The sequence below is a fragment of the Schistocerca nitens genome, chromosome 1, assembly GCF_023898315.1.
Source record: "Schistocerca nitens isolate TAMUIC-IGC-003100 chromosome 1, iqSchNite1.1, whole genome shotgun sequence".
NCBI classification, from domain to species: domain Eukaryota; kingdom Metazoa; phylum Arthropoda; class Insecta; order Orthoptera; family Acrididae; genus Schistocerca; species Schistocerca nitens.
Genome location: NC_064614.1, coordinates 850,708,281 through 850,728,182, shown reverse-complemented (window position 1 = coordinate 850,728,182; position 19,902 = coordinate 850,708,281).

The window sequence follows — 19,902 nt, the reverse complement described above, 5'->3', positions numbered from 1 at the left end:
CCCTTTCTTGTAGTTTTCTAAGGAACCGTCCATGAACTAATGGTGCCTTCATAAGCCCTTTAAGGTCCTACGTAGACCACATCAAATGCAAAAAGATCCAAACGACTTGCTCCATTTGCCTAAGCAGGAGGAAATGTGTGATATTAACATTTCAACCCTGTACTGTAGGTTAGCGACATGAGGACGATTCTTCTGCTGTGTACACAATTGGTCCCTAGCTCAAGGGCTATCCAAAACACTTGACCCTAGTTTTCTGTCACCAATTGAACCCGAGGTATGGGCACTTGAAGAATTCCGTTTTTATGCGCAGCGTTTTGGAACATATTAACTAGCGGAAGCTACCGCATGCGTACCGAAACGGAGCTTCCAAGTGTATGGAGCTTCCAGGTGTGAACACGTCAAAGCGTTAATAACACATATGAGCCGGCCGGAGTGGCCGTGCGGTTCTAGGCGCTACAGTCTGGAGCCGAGCGACCGCTACGGTCGCAGGTTCGAATCCTGCCTCGGGCATGGATGTGTGTGATGTCCTCAGGTTAGTTAGGTTTAATTAGTTCTAAGTTCTAGGCGACTGTTGACTTCAGAAGTTAAGTCGCATAGTGCTCAGAGCTATTTGAACCATTTGAACACATATGATTCAGTTGAGTCGACAACGAGCCCTCGGAGAAAAAAGACGAGCTTAAATATTCATTTATTGTGTTTCTATAGTACCTACTTATCCCTCCATTTCCTGTGATTGATATCATGAATGGCTGAACCAATGAGTGCTTTCACATTAAAATTTTCGCGCTCAGCAAAGTTTGTATTGCTAGGGATGAGCTCTACCAGTTTAACTCGGTAGGGAACCTTGCAGAATTTTGGTCAAATATCGATGCAAAATCGTTCTTCCGCGTATTACAATGCAGTTCTGGCCACATCACCCTAATGGTAACCTTTCCGTTGGCTGCGAGAGGAAGCGAACGATAACGCGGTACAACATTACTCTGTCACCGACTTAGTAAGTGTCTGATCACGCTTTCTAGAGTAACCCAGTTGAGTTATGGATTCAGGTAAGGGAATGAGCAGTCTTAATTCGTAATTATCTATAATCTACCTCTTTCGACTTTGCTCTCTTAGGGAAAGCTACTAGCGATTCTCTTGCGATCCTTTTTACCTATTTATGCTTCAATATGGTGAGCATTGTTTCTTCTGAACTGCCTGTGTACCTGTATAACGATGTGGTTGGACTTCGATGTGTTCTTTGCCCTTTTAATTTGACAGTGTATTCTTGCGCAAGACGTGTGACATTCATTCCGTTGAATTTCTCAACATTTTAATCAGATTGCCAGTATGTTAGAAATTGAAACCTATATCTGTCAGATCACCACATGTTGCCAGAGTGAAACTGGTTCTCCCATTAAATAGTCGAGTATTAAATGCAAATGCCTTCAGAGGTTATTCCTTGCCTAGGCGTGGTACTCTCTTTTTGTATTCAAAACGACTTGTGGTTTTGAAAAATAGAAGAGTCGTCTTTGGTTCAACTTGACCAACGATCGTGAAATACGTGTCTGAGAGTTGATAGTTATCATTACAGTTATTCACCTTTTAGCACAGCATGAAAGCCTTCATCAGTAGGGAATTTCTTCTTGTCTCCTATTTCTAAATTTTATCGCGTTTTTGCGACCATTTTCCCACATTCTGTACTCATCCATGCACTCTCTGCTCGCTCTCTGAATGCTTTAATAGTAATGGGATGTAGAAGTAAATGCTGCATCCTCTGCATCGTATCACAGTCCCGAACGTGAGGCTGGTTCCGTTTATGATTGAACCAATGATTCAAACACATTCCACTTTTTCGTCTATTAAGGGACCCTATTTTCATTTATGGTCACAAGAGGGAATCGACGATCGGAACCCACTTGATCCCATCGTCCGCAGCGATCGTTGAATGTACACAATGGAGGGAGAAAAGAGCAGAAATAAATCGTGAAATCCGGTGTTATGTTACATCAGATCTGGATTTCAACTGTTAAATTGTCATCTTGAGTGCACACAAACAAAGCATCTTGTAGCAGTAGTGCCTGGTACAAGTCTTTCAATTGGATGCCACTTTGGTGACATGAGTGTCATTGAGACTAACAGCATCCATTTTTCCCTGAACGGTCACCCATCCAAGAACTAGCCGAGTACAACATTAACCTAGTGCGTTGGCGGAGACCGGTGTTACAAACGTGGCGCGGCAGTTGGCTAACATGTTAGACTCCTGCATGTTCTGCAGCAAACAATATTACACTCCTGGAAATTGAAATAAGAACACCGTGAATTCATTGTCCCAGGAAGGGGAAACTTTATTGACACATTCCTGGGGTCAGATACGTCACATGATCACACTGACAGAACCACAGGCACATAGACACAGGCAACAGAGCATGCACAATGTCGGCACTAGTACAGTGTATATCCACCTTTCGCAGCAATGCAGGCTGCTATTCTCCCATGGAGACGATCGTAGAGATGCTGGATGTAGTCCTGTGGAACGGCTTGCCATGCCATTTCCACCTGGCGCCTCAGTTGGACCAGCGTTCGTGCTGGACGTGCAGACCGCGTGAGACGACGCTTCATCCAGTCCCATACATGCTCAATGGGGGACAGATCCGGAGATCTTGCTGGCCAGGGTAGTTGACTTACACCTTCTAGAGCACGTTGGGTGGCACGGGATACATGCGGACGTGCATTGTCCTGTTGGAACAGCAAGTTCCCTTGCCGGTCTAGGAATGGTAGAACGATGGGTTCGATGACGGTTTGGATGTACCGTGCACTATTCAGTGTCCCCTCGACGATCACCAGTGGTGTACGGCCAGTGTAGGAGATCGCTCCCCACACCATGATGCCGGGTGTTGGCCCTGTGTGCCTCGGTCGTATGCAGTCCTGATTGTGGCGCTCACCTGCACGGCGCCAAACACGCATACGACCATCATTGGCACCAAGGCAGAAGCGACTCTCATCGCTGAAGACGACACGTCTCCATTCGTCCCTCCATTCACGCCTGTCGCGACACCACTGGAGGCGGGCTGCACGATGTTGGGGCGTGAGCGGAAGACGGCCTAACGGTGTGCGGGACCGTAGCCCAGCTTCATGGAGACGGTTGCGAATGGTCCTCGCCGATACCCCAGGAGCAACAGTGTCCCTAATTTGCTGGGAAGTGGCGGTGCGGTTCCATACGGCACTGCGTAGGATCCTACGGTCTTGGCGTGCATCCGTGCGTCGCTGCGGTCCGGTCCCAGGTCGACGGGCACGTGCACCTTCCGCCGACCACTGGCGACAACATCGATGTACTGTGGAGACCTCACGCCCCACGTGTTGAGCAATTCGGCTGTACGTCCACCCGGCCTCCCGCATGCCCACTATACGCCCTCGCTCAAAGTCCGTCAACTGCACATACGGTTCACGTCCACGCTGTCGCGGCATGCTACCAGTGTTAAAGACTGCGATGGAGCTCCGTATGCCACGGCAAACTGGCTGACACTGACGGCGGCGGTGCACAAATGCTGCGCAGCTAGCGCCATTCGACGGCCAACACCGCGGTTCCTGGTGTGTCCGCTGTGCCGTGCGTGTGATCATTGCTTGTACAGCCCTCTCGCAGTGTCCGGAGCAAGTATGGTGGGTCTGACACACCGGTGTCAATGTGTTCTTTTTTCCATTTCCAGGAATGTATTTACAACGTGATACTTTGGGCTAATATCACCTGTTGTTATATACAGAAAAGATGACTATGTAATAGTTGAAATCTAGATATTCTGTTATAAAACGATGGATTTCACTTTCAATTGCTGCACTATCAATTGCTGCTTTTTTCTGCACTGTCCACGTGTACTTTGTATTACAAACGTTGTTTTGAGTGTATGTGTGTCTGTGGCAAATCCACTTATATTTTGTATAAACTGTTATTTTGATCTTAAACGAACCTCCAGTCCTTTTGTTTCTGTGACGTATCCCGATCCCCATATGCTTCCATACGTTATTCCAGAATCACCGATGAGGGTTGAATATGTGACCCTGAAAAGGTAATGAAATCAATGTAAGGAATGTTTACCGAACCGAACTCAAAGCCTGAATCTGGGAGGTCACTTTTCGCTAGATTCAAGCGGACGCTCAGCAAACCACTAATACTACTTCGTCTATTTCATGTCGTAGTCTCCCATGATGAAAGCGAGTCTAGCAGTTACTGACTTTGACGTGAACGGAGTGGGGCAGTCGTAAGAAAGAAGGAAATAATGAACATAATAGCAGATCGCGAATATGGGCTTATTAGAACAACATAATTTTAGCTCTGGTGCCTCTGCCTAGGATTTATTTCCGAAGCAACATTAAGGAGTTTCGTACAACCGCCTTTCAGCTGTTATTGTGGTTTTGAACTTACTGGCAGATTAAAACTGGGTGCTGTACCTGAACTCAAACCGGAACGTTACCTTTCTTGGAAATGCTCCTACCGGCTGAGCCGTCCACGTCCTGCTTGTGTTATAATTGTGTGGAATTCTCAGCTATCGACTGCTACTACTCGATCTATTCCTAACTGACTGCTTCAGAAGGAAGGCCATTGTTCATCATATCCTAAATTTTCGCGTTTTAAAACTTTGTTCTGATGTAACATAATAGATACTTTTGGCCACTACATAACATTATTTGAAGTTACCCGTCTCTTTCCATATTGACTTCTCTTCTCAATTTCCTTCATTAGCTTTCTTGGTTTGGTTCCAGTTTAGGGATTTTGTTTCTCTTTTAGAAATTTTCCCCACCTTTACTAGTAGCCTGCTCATTTGAGATTATAATCACCTCTTATTCGTAGTGACATAATAGGTTTTTTGGGGGATAGCTTCCATTAACTAATCCGACAAAGACTGATACGAGAGTACTGCTCATTTTACTTTCCGGCACTTTCTTTGAAAAGTAACTGAGGTTTCACAGTTGATGAACAAAATCGAAATACTATGCTCCGGGTAATTTGTTTTATCCAAAGACGTTATTGTAATCAATATTAATTAAAACACTGATACAAATTCATCGACAACTGTCAGATTTGTAATCTACGATGAAAATGCAATCTTTTGACGTTATGTATATACGCGTTTGATTGATAAGTCTGGTAAAACTCTTAAAGAATGGAACATTTCTGTTGCGCCTTTATGGTTGGTAAATTTGAATATTCCAAGGATCGTACTAAGTATTTCAACAACCTGCAATGTACAGTGTGTCAACTGCGATTGAAAATCCAGAAAACAGAGTTTCGTAATGTTAGTAAACATTTTTATTCAAAGAGTTGGACTGCCGTGCAAATTGAAACAAATGTGAACTCTGGACTGTGCACCACTATGATGACTCTTCAGGACCTGAGAACTAAAACGTGAAAGATGTCAAATCTAAAGCACCTGATAGAAAAGACTGATCAGAGTAACGGATATATTTCTCGAGAGCCTGTATCTGCTGCGTTGTTGCGTTGCTGACTAGGATTGTTCGTTACATCTTACCATCCAATCTCATATGTTATGTATCACGTCCGTTATGAGACCATTCTAACTTCTGATACATGTAGACTGAATATTTGTGATGCTGACAATGAGAATAGTCATCTCCACTAGGGAGAGGGGTCAAATCTGATGGTGGTTTGTAGACTACTCCTACCAAAAGTCAAGAAATGCGTCCCTAGCTTTCAGTTCGATTCCGACAGATGAAACACAGGTACTTGTTTTTCACATTTCACGAATGTCTGCCCCCGGTAGCTGAGTAATGCAGGCACGCTAGTTCAGCGTGTTCGGTGAGAGGGTAACTACCTTCTCTGATAAAAAACTGAGTGGACGGATCAACGAACAACCTGAGCGAGTGTCATGAGACGTCCGCCCCGAATGTATACAACGGACAATACAGAACAAAATGAGATCAACAACAACAAAAAAGTAGGCAACGCGACAGAATGTCCATCTTAAGGGACCGGGTTCGATTCCCGGCTGGGTCGAAGATTTTCTCCTCTCAGGTACTGAGTGTTGTGTTGTCCTAATCATCAACATTTCACCCCCATCGACGCGCAAGTCGCTGAAGTGGTGTCAAATTGAAAGACTTGCACCCGGCGAATGGTCTACCCGAAGAGAGGCCCTAGACACACATTTCCATTTATTTTTTTATTTTACAAATTTCTATTGTAACTGAAACAATAAATTAAGTGGCAGTATCTTACCCCTTTAGCAGTTAGCCAAAAGTTCGATAAACACCAGTTAACATTCAGACAAACTGCTACATTATTTGGCTGGGTCCAGCATTAGCTTGCCACAAAGGACTCGTGTCCTTGATACGCTGATTTCAGGTCTCACTTCCTCACTGAAATAGTCCCCATTTTATAGGCTGTATCAAAATTGCCAGTGGCTGTCTGCCTTGGCCAAGGTTACACCATTGTTCAGCATACAGCACGAAATTAGTATAGTTTCACTACACACGGTCGCGTGATCTTGTATGTGCTAGCGGTACTACTACCAGCGATCGTGTTGCTTTTAAGATTGTGCCTCTAGAACACGGTAGGAGTGTGATACCGTCAACACAAAACAATGCCCTCGAGTAGCAAAAAGCGTCCACTTGAGATAATAAATGGTTAAGGCGCTAACTCTGCTGCAAGACGGTGGTTGATTACCACGGGAGATCTATCTGATGGCCTTGGTGTGCCCCGCGGTATCAGTAAAACACATTTTTCAACCAGGAGCTCTGCGATCCTAATAGTACGCTGTATGAGTATTTAGGGTACGTGATCAGAGCTCCTGTCGACATAGTTGAGAGCCAGAAGCAGTGATTTGTTAGCCAGTAGCTGTTTCACTGTGTGTGATGGCTTGTAAAATTAAGTAAAATACTGTGAGAGTGGAGTCTACGGTGGTAACATAACATTGTAAAACAAAACAGAATCACCAAAGATGTGTGGCACTGCGAAATTTGATACTGTTTACAGCTTATGGAAATTGGAAATTTGTGGTAAGTTCCTATGGGACCAACCTGCTGAGGTCATCTGTCCCTAGGCTTACACACTCCTTAATCTAACTTTAACTTACGCTAAGGACAACACAGACACCCATGCTCAAGAGAGGACTTGAACCTCCGATGGGGGGGATACAGTTTATGACTGGTTGTCGACGAGTGAACATTTGTCGTTATAGGAAATAGAAAAGTATGGTGCAGCAAGGTCAATGACCGGAAAGGTCAAACAATGTACATTGAAACGTATGCCACGAGTTCGTAGTTCAGGGCTCTCAATGGATTACCCCACGCAGCACTTTTGTACTAAATTTATTGTTATTGTTTTAGTCGCCAAGAGACGTCTTAAAACGGCAGAGATGTTTTCAACAGCTACAACGGCCACATAAGAAGTCCACAATCCACGCTCATCTGACACCTCCAGCAACGATTCCCTATCCACTGGAATTGGATAAGAATAAACTAATGGACGATTAAGTAAATTATTTAGTCGAAAAAAAGTAAATATTAAATTCTCACCATTAGGTCCGCCTGAACAATGGCTTCTTACAGTGCTAACACAGGTTCCCGTCAGATCACCGAAGTTAAGCACTTTTGGGCTTGGCTAATCCGTGGATGCGTATTCGTACGGGTCTACCGAGCGTTGTTGACAAGAGGGATGCACTGAGTCCCTGTGATGCCAACTTAGGAGCTACCTGATCGAATGGTAGGGGCCGTGAGAGCGGTGTGTTCATCACATGCCCCTCCATATCCGCAGCCAGTGACGTCTGACGGCTAAGAATGACACGACGGTAGGTCGGTACCGTTGAGCCTTTCAAGGACGAAGTTTACTTTAGTATTAGATCTGTATTTCAAAGTACCCCTTTTAAGATCCCATCTCTTCTACAATTTTGACGTATGGGCTTACGATACCCTGTAAATGGGAAGAAAAAGTCTGCGTTGTAGTGTAGTACCTACAGAGCGACAAGTGAATAGATGTTCTGAGACTCATTTGTATTTTTAAAGAGAGGTTGTGATACCTCATGAATTGTCGCTCTGTCCATGTGGAAACAGCAAAGAACTTCTTACTTAATTTGATGATATCAAATGGTGGGCCGTCACTTTTTGGCACTCTTGCTTTTTCCTGGATAAATGTGGCACTTGATCTCTTCCGGGATTATTCACGGGATCAGTCCGTAGGTTGAAACTCATATGGAATTCATGGGAGGAGGAATTAAGTTACTGATGCATACTTTCTCAGCAGCTTAATGACGTGTTGGCCTACCCTGGGAACACAACAGCAGCTGTTCTGCCTGGCTTCGATTCGACAAGTCCTCGGTACCTGATGTCTACGCAAGGGTCATGCAATTCTCGTAAATTACGGGCTGGCGCTTTTCTCATAACAATTAAAATGTATCATTGTAGTAAATCTACGTTCACATGACTTAGTTCAATGACACAATCGGTCCCTACTACAAACTGTATAAAGCTTCTAAAAATTCGAGGTAAAACAGTTATATATTACAAGCTGTCGCCGGTCACCCAATGCTGTGTCAAAATTTGAAATCAGTCAGTGAAGAGCTTTCGGAGGTTTAAGATTTTGAGCAAACGAACATGAGGATTCTGCTAACAGCTTATTCCCGTTATTTATTACAGTGCTCCAGTAGTATGTAAAAAAAAAAAAAAAAAAAAAACAACAACATGTTCCCAATGGAATGGAGCGTTGTGTCGAAATTTCAAAACAGTCGGTGAAGAACTTCCGGAGATACGCGATTTTGAGCAAACGACCATTTACATTTTTATTTATATAGAATGACCATTGGTTTTGGTATATGTATAGCAAATATTTTGTTTGCCGCTCGTAAGTTATAAATTATAAATTAACTAAAAAGGCTATTTAAGAGTTGAGAGGGTATCTCTCTCCGAGAATTATGTTTTTATTCAAATTTTACTGTGTCTTGCCTTGCTGTAAGTGAACCTAAATCATGTTGAGCAGCTGCGTCGTATTCTATCGACAATATAGTGGATTTTCACAACTTGCTTTCAACCACAGTCAACCTGAAGTACTTTCTTATCATCTGTAATTGCTGAGTTCTCAAGACGTTGCAGTCACTAGGCCCGCTCGCCTACCTTTGACGCACTGCAATACTGTAGAAAACTAGTAACAACAAAATTATTGAACCCGAACGATCTGTGTGAACCAAGCTCACTATTGCAATATAAAAGTATATTAGCGGTTGACGTTGTAGTTGTTTCTTTATGATAATACTTAGACCAAATGTAACTAGGAAGTTTCGGGCTGAGGGAAAGCATTCTCGTAAGCAGGAGATAGAAACACGAGGGTGCAGAGATAAATCAAGTACATTTCTCGGTTGATTCTTAAACTGTCTTTCTTGGCTTTTTCTACTACGTTTTTGGACCCCCTCTGCGCCCGCGCCCTTAGCATAGGGACTGGTGGCTATTTCGGCATCCCTTCGGTACCGTCATGATTGCAACTTGCAACTGTTTCTGCCAGCAAAGTTTTCATCCCAAATTATATTTCAGTTACGGACTGAGAATTCTGTTAATGGTCTTACAATAAAGGATATATGTTGTTACCAACAACGTATTAAATGTACTGAAGTTTGTTATTCTGTGCGCATGTTATGCTGAGAGCATTAGTAACGTTTTATTAATAAACAAACATTTAATTAATCACCTGTTGCCATTGGAGTATGCACATACTGGCGACCTGGTCAGAATAAATGACTATTAACGTCATTGTCATATTTTTGGCCTACTTCCTCCCGTGGGGAACCGACTTTTAAGTACAGAGAACACCCAAGATATATACATATGTACTCTGGCAGCAGAATTTGCTGTCCTAGTAAACTATGGCTTAAAACTTGTTAATTTGTGGTCCAATGATTCGACATGTTCGTCAGTCAATCATATCTCAAGAATCTTTTCCTACAGCACTTTGAACTACCTAACACCGCTGGTAGTTAGGAGACATGTCTCGAAAGCGCAAGCAGTGAACAAAGATGTGAGTCTAGAAAAATGGCTCTAAGCACTATGGGACTTAACATCTGAGGTCATCAGTCCCCTAGGCTTAGAACTACTTAAACCTAAGTAACCTAAGGACATCACACACATCGATGCCCGAGGCAGGATTAGAACCTGCGACCGTAGCAGCAGCGCGGTTCTAGACTGAAGCACCTAGAACCGCTCGACCACAGCGGCCGGCTGTGAGTCTAGAATCCCAACAAAGACGGGCACTTATTCAGTTGGGCAAAGATGTAGAAATGAAATCAAATGTGAACTGCAATGCAACCATACAGCTTTCGTGTGGAACACTTTCAGGCTACTATGGCGAAACTATGTATGGATTTCCGGAAATAGTTTTAGCCTCTCTCTTCCCTAACGTCAGTCTAGTATTTCAGCTACTGCATTGAAATTGCCAGTGACAGGTTTAAAGCTCAGAGACAGGGGAAATCTATGGTCTGCTTAAACTTGTTGTATTCTCTGCTTTAAGACCTATTTCGCCTGGTTATTGCGCAGTAACACAGAAGACATAAGCAACGTACTGTGGCTAAAAGACAGGCCGTAGAAGGTCGTTCAAGCTCTTTCGCTGCCCAGTCTAAGAGCAGCGATTTGGTGTAGGTGAGTCAGACATCCGCGGATAACGACGTCTGCGGATGGCACCTAATGTACGGTAAAGCTCGTCATGTTGGGTAATATCACTGAGAAAGTGGAGCTTACGACTCTGGAGGAATGGTGTTCTGCCTGCGTGCTACAAAGAGTGTGACAGACAAAAAGGTAGGAACCTGAGTGTGTACTTACGTCAACATATAATGGACTCTACGGAGTTTTTTAGCTAATGGGAGACTCATTTAGTTGGTGGTATCTGTACGTGCATCATGGGCAACAAGGCAAGATGTTTAGTAAGGAGATCGGGTAGCAAAAGACATACTAAAAAAAGAGAGCCAATCGAAGCATTCTGAGATAAAGCACGACGAAGGTATTGTACTGAACTTCGCCGCAACAAATTCTCAATCATCTTGAGGATCAAGTGAACGTCACTGTTAAACAGAAAGGTGAGTAGTGATAAATGTCCTGTGTGAATTGTTGGCCAGTTTTCTTCAGAGGGCATTGTCTAAGGAAACTAAAGTTGCTATTGCCATGAAGAAGAAATTCACAAAAGAAAGCGTATTAAGTAACTTCAACAGAAAACCAGCAGTTCACTACAAATTCACTGAAATACATGATTAAGGTCCATAATATTCCACAAGAACTGCTTGGTGGCACGATCAGGCAATTCAGTGTCAAAATGAAGCGGCGGACTGTGAAATTTAAGTGTTTCACTCGGAGAGTCCTGAGTACTGGTCGTACAACATGCGGCACAGTCACTCCTCTTGCACTCTAACTGAAGACTTTACAGGCACCATCACAAAACGGACAGGTCCGTCCAGCGTGCAGCCAGTGCCGCTGTCTCCGTGTTGTGCTCCCGCAAAGCTTTCAGCAGTCAAGAGTCTCTATCGTGCTGTTGCCCCTTACTGGTCTGCTTGTTCCGCTGCTCCCGGTTAGACTGCACACGGTCGCTACAGTCGAACCGCTAAGAGAACGTTCGTCAAAGCCAGCGATTACGTTTCCAATGGTACTACACGGCTGTTCGTTGTTACGCCTTGTCGGACGTCCGACTGCGAATGTTTCACTAGAAAATTGTAAGGCCACTGCTGTGCCGTAGTACTGAAGCGTGAAAAAACTCTAATAAACTCGAAAATTCGGCTTATATTCTCTTCGTACTTAAGGGGGGTAGGACGTGAAACGGGCCGATGTGGAGGAGGAGAGGCACCACAGGACATTTTAATTTGCACTGTCTATATTTTTACAAATAAACTCATAAAACTTTGTCAGCATGACCAGGAAGGATTCAGGATTCACACTCATAGCATAGGAAGTTCAAAAACATAAGAAAACAAATTTTTTTACTTGTGAAATTCCATCATTTTTTCACTTGGTATTGTCTGCATTTGTTGCTGTAGGTACACTTTTCTTCATAAGTAAGAGAGATTCTTCGATGAATTTTGCACAGAATACAAGCCGTACTTACAGGTGTATGAAACTCTAGAATTTCCCAAATCTGTTAAAAACTGTGGTAAAAATTGAGAGAATTAACTATGAAATTCGAGTTTTCTCTAAACACGAAGTTTAAAACGTAACAGCCCATTCATTTTTCCATAGATTAAATAAATTCTAGAGTTTCATACACCTGTAAGTATGGTTTGTAAGCTGTGCAAAATTCATCGAAGGATCTCTCTTACTTATGAAGGAAAGTGTACCTATAGCAACAAATGCAGCCAACAGTAAGTGAAAAAAAGTCATGAAATTTCACATTTAAAAAATATTATTTTTTCGTGTTTTTGATCTTCCACTGCTATGAGTGTGAATCCTGAAGCCTTCTTGGTCATGCTGACAAAGTTTTATGAATTTATTTGTAGAAGTATAGACAGTGCAATTTAAAAGGTCCTGTGGTGCCTCTCCTTCTCGAAGTCAGCTCGTTTCACGTCCTACCCCTCTTAAGAAGAAGAGGTTTAGAAATACACTATAAGAGAGAAAATGACGCACCACCAAGCAATTATCCAAATGGGACCGAAATCGGTAGAAGTGATGTAGGTGTACAGGAAAACAAATGATTACAGTTTCATAAAAAAATGGATGATTTATTCAATAGAAAATGTTTCACAAATTGAGCGAATCAATAACTCGTTGATGCACCTCTGGCCTTTATGTAGGCATTTATTCGACTTCGTATTGATTGACAGAGTTGTTGGATGTCCTCCTGAGGTATATCGTGCCAAATGCTGTCCAATTGGTGCCTTAGATCGTTAAAATGCCAAGCCGGGGTGAGGATCCTGTTCATAATGCTCCAGACGTTCTCAGTTGGGGAGAGATATGGCGACCTTGCTGGCCAAGGTAGGGCTCGGCAAGCACGAAGACAAATGGATCAAATGGCTCTGAGCACTATGGAACTTAACTTCTGAGGCCATCAGTCCCCTACACTTAGAACAACTTAAACCTAACTAACCTAAGGACATCACACACATCCATGCCCGAGGCAGGATTCGAACCTGCGACCGTAGCGGTCGCGCGGTTCCTGACTGTAGCGCCTAGAACCGCTCGGCTACCCCGGGCGGCGCACGAAGACAAGCAGTAGAATCTCTCGACGTATGTGGGCTGACATTATCTTGCTGAAATGTAAGCCCAGGAAAGCTTACCATGAACGAAACCAAAACTGGACGTAGAATATCGGTGACATACCACTGTTGTGTAAGTGTGTCATGGATGACAACGAAACGGATTCTGCTGGACCATATGGCAGACAACAGTCAGACTGGTATCCCACCGCTGCCTGGGGCATCTCCAGACACGTCTTCGCTGATATACGGGGCTCAGTTCCAAGTGAGAATCATGGCTTGAGACAATTCTACTCCAGTGAATGAGATTCCAGATCGAAGACGTGTCTGAAGACGCCCTGGACAGCTGTTGGATACCAGTCTGATTGTCGCCTGTCATATGGTCCGGCAATCAGAAGTGATCGTCTGGGTGCCCTTTATTTTCATAGTAGGACCCTTTTGGTTGTCATCCGTTGCACAGTGCAAGTAACTGCGTTGATATCTGAACCCTTCAGTTTTCGCAAGTTTGAAGTAAAATTAGACATAAAGAGACTAGGAGACTTCCATTTTAACAATTTCGCAGACAGTTAGAGCGGAGAGTCGTCAGTTCAATAGAAATTTGGTCCGCTTCCGGTAGCTGAATGGTTAGCGTGACGGATTGTCAATCCTCTGGGTCCGGGTTCGATTCCCGGTTGGCTTGGGGAATTTTCTCCGCCCAGGGCCTGTGTGTTGTTCTGTCCTCATCATCATCCTCTCTGCCTCATATAGACTGCAGGTCGCCACTGTGGCGTCAAATTGGAAGACCAGCACCCGGCGAACGGTCTGCCCGACGGGGGGCCCTAGCGATGCGACTAAAAAAAAAAAAAAAGATTAACTCTGAACTGTAAAGCAAGCATGAATGTGACTGTGATTTCAAGAACGCCTTATTTTGTTTTCCTTGTTTATTATTTGGAGGAAAGTTTTCGTGAACTAAACACGGAGTATGTGATATTCAACACCATCATTACAAAATCAGGAAACGCGAACTATCTTTGGTCTATGTGAATAACATTTTGAATCTGGCAAGTCTAGGCAACGTAAACATAGCTAGCTGCCTAATTAGACAATGGGTACAGACGATCAGTGGCATTACACAGCCGAAAAGTTACCGGTAACAGGTAAACACTAAATGTAATTATTAACTGTATAGTTTCTGTGTTGCACTGTAACTTGCCCCCCCCCCCCCCCCCCCCCAAGAGACGAGACTGAGTCATCTTCCAATCCCGGCGCGTCTTGATTAATTTTAGTGCAGAAATAGATTCTGTATTAAAATATCATTTAGAAAGATCATCAGTTTTGAAAGAAACATTTAAAACCATCCAGGTTGAACTCCTCAGCTTCAAGTCTTCCACTGAGTAATTAGAAAGAAAATTAAGGGTGCAGAGTTTTTGGCTGCAAAATCCGACGAAACCAGTGATAAAGCTGGTTGGTTGGTTGGTCTGGGGAAGGAGACCAGACAGTGTGGTCGTCGGTCTCATCGGATTAGGGAAGGATGGGGAAGGACGTCGGCCGTGCCCTTTCAGAGGAACCATCCCGGCATTTGCCTGGAGTGATTTAGGGAAATCACGGAAAACCTAAATCAGGATGGCCGGACGCAGGATTGAACCGTCGTCCTCCCGAATGTGAGTCCAGTGTCTAACCACTGCGCCACCTCGCTCGGTGATAAAGCTGTGTTACCCGGATGATTACTGTGTAGCACATAGGTACGTAATTAATGAAAGACCGTCCGAAAGATTTTGGGACACCATAGCACTAGAAAAGCATGATGCCCATCACAGAACAGATAAATCACTACACGGAGAATTATCCACACAAACTAATAGCACAAACATATGATGGTGTAGCAAGCATGAGGGGCTCGTCAAGTAGGGTGCAGACTCTTGTTTTCCAATCACATTCATTCATATGCTCACCATCTGAATCTCATTATGATTAAAGCTCCTCCGATTAACAAATCTGTGCCAACATTTTTCACTAAATTTCCGGGAGATTGCAGCTTCATTTCAACATCTTCATAGAGAACAGCAGTTCTCGACGAAATAGTTCGAAAACGACTGCCACATTCATTGCCTACTCTATGCAATTTCTATTCAAGGAATGTCAATACCGTTCTCGAATATAGGGAACCATCCTACAAGCCTGTCATATAGTAAACGATTTTAAAGGATGAAAGATTCATTTTCTGGCTCTCGTTTTCTCATAAAATTAGGTTACATGTGGATATTCCGTATAATCAGTTACAGAAAATGGAACTGACCGAATATATACTCAAAATTAGCTGACAGCTTTTTGGCGTGAAATTACAAAAAAATAGGAAAGGAGTGAAAGAAAATTCTGCATATTTGCACGAGTACCATAAAAGAGTGAGTGCTGAAGATGAAAGAGTGCCGTGTAATCTACTACTGGAGGCAAAAGAAGTATGCGACGTCATGAATTAAGCAACGAAAGAAAGATTCAAGTTCATTGGATACCCAGTTATCGCCTCTCTTTTTCTACCAGAGAGATTCACCACTTACTCTTCCGGTTTTGCCAGAAACTTCTTCCAGAGCTGCTATCGAATGCTGTTCTTTTTTGGAAGCAAAGACTCTTCGGACCGAACTCTCAATTATTTGTGGAAGAGACGAGTTGAAAAGCGTGTGTGGCGCTTTGAGCTTGCTGGTTTACATAACAGACAATACTCTTTAAGATACATTGAGCGAATCTGTGAAACTCTTTAATTACAATTCCAGTGACAATGTGAAAGGCAGAACGTTGTTTTTCCTCATTGGCACATATCATAATATACTTGCAGAACACTATGGACCAAAAAAAGACTTTCAGCACTCACAATCCTCTCTGTTGAACGAAACCTCGCTTTAGGAATTCTTGATTTCAATCAAAGAGTGACCGAAAAATTTGCAAATGTGAAGGAATAAAGAGTGGAGTTCCTGTACAAGTGATCATCACCACTTCACAACGCAGGATACAATCGAACGGGGTTGAGATAGGTCCTGGTGAAAAAGGTTAGTAAGATAGGCTTACTACTTTTCGCGAACATAGAGTTGTAGTTCATCTTAATTTCTTTCATTCTGCAAAGTAATACTTTGCTTCCGTGTACACGATTTTGTGTTTTTACGAGTAGATGCTGCAGTGACATGACCGAGGGATTTGTTTATAACTAGCATTTAAAAAATTCTCTCCTCTGTTAATCTTTTTCTTGGTGTGTAAAGTGCACCATCAACTTTATTGATCATGAGCCGCTACTGCGAACTGCAACATAAACACTTCGTATTCGGTGTGACATGACATCTATACCTTTGTTTCAAATCTTCATAGCGACTTTTGGAGGTTAACGTACCGTTTGCTTATGCGACGTAGTCTTAATGTAAGACCTGTGGCTCTGCTGCCAAAGGGTAACCTCCCGTCACCATACTGGACGCCTGGCCAAAGTCACGTAGTTCACACAATGTCCTCTGTCTGTGTGCGCTGAGGGCCTGCTTGTGTCACAGCGGCACGTTCCCTGTTGGTGACCACAGGTAGTTTCACGGCTTCACGTCTCGCCTCTCCTCACTCTGTCATTGTTCTCGTCTCTTACTTCGTCCTGCGATTATGAAGGGTGCTCAGAAACAGTCTGAAAAGTTTTCAATGTTGTTGTAGAGTAGGTTGTGCTGAGAAACAATTGTGAAGAAAAACACTTAGGTTTACAAGTATCAGAGTGATTCGAAGAATTATTAAATAATAGAATGTAGTTGAGCAGTGGCGGGGTTGCTGGCGTCGCCTATCGAATTCCTGGCGCCACTAGCTCAATTTGTCGTGTGATGTATCTTTGGTTTGAGGCTACTAAGATCTCTGTTCGATGTTGTTGATGGGGAACAGGGTGTGTTGTGGCATGACGAGTTGGTGAGTGGTAACGGAGCGAGGAGGGCGGTGTGAGAGGTCAGCCAGGCGACTAAGGCGAACACTTGTGCAAGCGTCTTGGGCATGGAGTCCGGCGAGTGGTTTCTGGGCACATTTGTACCCGATTTGAATCCGAGGGCGACTTGAGTGTCGTCTTCGTTCGTAGCCAGGCCAGACAGCTCTGGGACGTTGCACATCGATGAAGCAGTTGAACCTAGTTTCGCTGTGCTGAATTCTGGGCCCCCTTTGGAACCGGCAAGGTTCAGCTTCGATTCGTTAACTTAAGTTTTGCATTTTTAGGTCTTAACTGTTATTTTATTTTTTTGTACCTATAGGTCTGTTGCGATAATTGGGATTTATTAGCTGATCTACGAGGGCTGTCCAGAAAGTAAGTTACGATTGATCGCGAAATGAAAATCACAGTGAAAATCAGAAATGTTTCATTTGTAACAGTTAGCTACACCTTTCAGCTACTTCTCTACGTAGTCGCCGTTCTGACTCAGACATTCGTCGTAGCGCTGTACCAACTTTCCAATACCCTCATCATAGAAAGCAGCCGCCAGTGCTTTCCGCCAATTCTCTACGCTGGCCTAAAGCTCGTTGTATGTGCCAAAATGTTGTCTTCATAGCCAGCGGTTCGTTTGAGCAGAGATGAAACTCAGTGGGAGACAATTACGGGCTGTATTGTGGACAATCAAACGTTTCCAATTGAAACGATGCAGGAACATCTTCATTGCCCCAGCAGAATGAGGCTGAGAATTGTCTTGAAGAAGAAACCGCACGACAGTTATGTAATGTTGGTTGCATAGCTTCAGGGGAAAATTCTCACCAGGCCCTCGTACTTGGCGGGAGACACTATTTTCTATAACATCTTTACGCGCTCACTAAGAGCTCAGGAATGAAAAGAGCGACATAATTCTACCTAGAGTCATACTAGAGACACTGCCCAACACATCTTTGCAAAGCTTTATCGGATTTTCATAGTCGTTTCCATTTCGCGACCGATCGTAACTTACTTTCTGGTCAGCCCTCGTATTTCATCACCAGTTGGTTCCTTGAATTGTGGCTGTTGTTTGCTTATCCTGAGTCGATATTGGCTTTGGTTGTTTATTAACAAGATATCTTGAAGTCAGTGACCCGATGGTGTTTCCTGAGCAGGAGCCAAAACGTTTCTTTTATGCTGTGGCCGTACCACGCCATCGTCACGCAGTACCTAGATAGTTGGGTTTTAGCAGACCTCCCTGCCAAACGTCTTCGAAAACCGGGTATGTACCTTTCTCTTGTAATGCGGCGAGGTGCCGGTTTCGAGATACCTTCGGGCATTGCTTAGGAGGCGCCTGCGTCTCAAAATTTCCAATTGCTGAAGCTATGTAATTGGGTTCGGCAGCCTGGGTTCCTTTCGGGCGTTTCGCCGTCGTTGTAGAGGCGGTATCTTGCAGTGAGGCGGATATACCGTTTGGCTGGTTATTGTCGCTTTCACGTAATTAACCTTGCTGTGTTAATATTTCTTTTGCCGGTCTGTACTCCAACGAAAAGAGCCTTGGAAGGCGTGTCCTTCCGTTGTAACCTTTCTTGGCCTTCCTATTCGGTGTAGTCTTGTGCTCGTTGCATATAAGCCTGCTGGTGCACCCTATGTGAGGAAGCAATTCAAACTCTTGTTTACTTAACTGAAGCAGTTTTTCGTGAAGGCGTAACTGTTTTCTGTTTTGTAGTTTTTCTTAACTGAAGCTGTTATTAAAGAAGGACCGCCTGTTTTCTATTTGCTAATATTCTTTACCTGAAGCCGTTACTATTGAAGGCCTGCCTGTTATCTATTTGGTAATTTTACTTACCTGAAGCTGTTATTATTGAAGTCTCACCTGTTTTCTGTTTGGTAATTTTGCTTATCTGAAGCTGTTATTATTGAAGGCTTGCCGGTTCCCTTTTAATTAAATTAAGAGCTATGTCATAATCTGAGTTAGCTGAAAGTCTTAGTAACCAAGGCTTTATTTTTTTATTGTCCTTTTATTGAGATCTGATATGTTACTCAATGTGCGTCGTACATAACTGAAATTGTGATTACCAAAACCTATCTTTTCGGAGGTATTTACGTAAATGAGACAGAAACAGGAAATGGCATGTGATGGTACATGGGCCCTAATCTTTTGTCTTACATCCCATTATCTATAATTGTAGGTGTCACTAGTAGGTTGTCGACGACAGCCAAAGTTCATCAGAGGCAAGGATACTGTCAAGGAAGTGTAATAGGACAGCTGTTATCTTCTATATCCCTGTACATAAATGATCTGGGGATTAGGGTAAGTAGCAGTCTGTGGCTGTTCAATTATGTTGCTGCAATGTATGGGAAGGTGTCATCATTGAGTGACTGTAGTAGGATACTAGATACACTCCTGGAAATTGAAATAAGAACACCGTGAATTCATTGTCCCAGGAAGGGGAAACTTTATTGACACATTCCTGGGGTCAGATACATCACATGATCACACTGACAGAACCACAGGCACATAGACACAGGCAACAGAGCATGCACAATGTCGGCACTAGTACAGTGTATATCCACCTTTCGCAGCAATGCAGGCTGCTATTCTCCCATGGAGACGATCGTAGAGATGCTGGATGTAGTCCTGTGGAACGGCTTGCCATGCCATTTCCACCTGGCGCCTCAGTTGGACCAGCGTTCGTGCTGGACGTGCAGACCGCGTGAGACGACGCTTCATCCAGTCCCAAACATGCTCAATGGGGGACAGATCCGGAGATCTTGCTGGCCAGGGTAGTTGACTTACACCTTCTAGAGCACGTTGGGTGGCACGGGATACATGCGGACGTGCATTGTCCTGTTGGAACAGCAAGTTCCCTTGCCGGTCTAGGA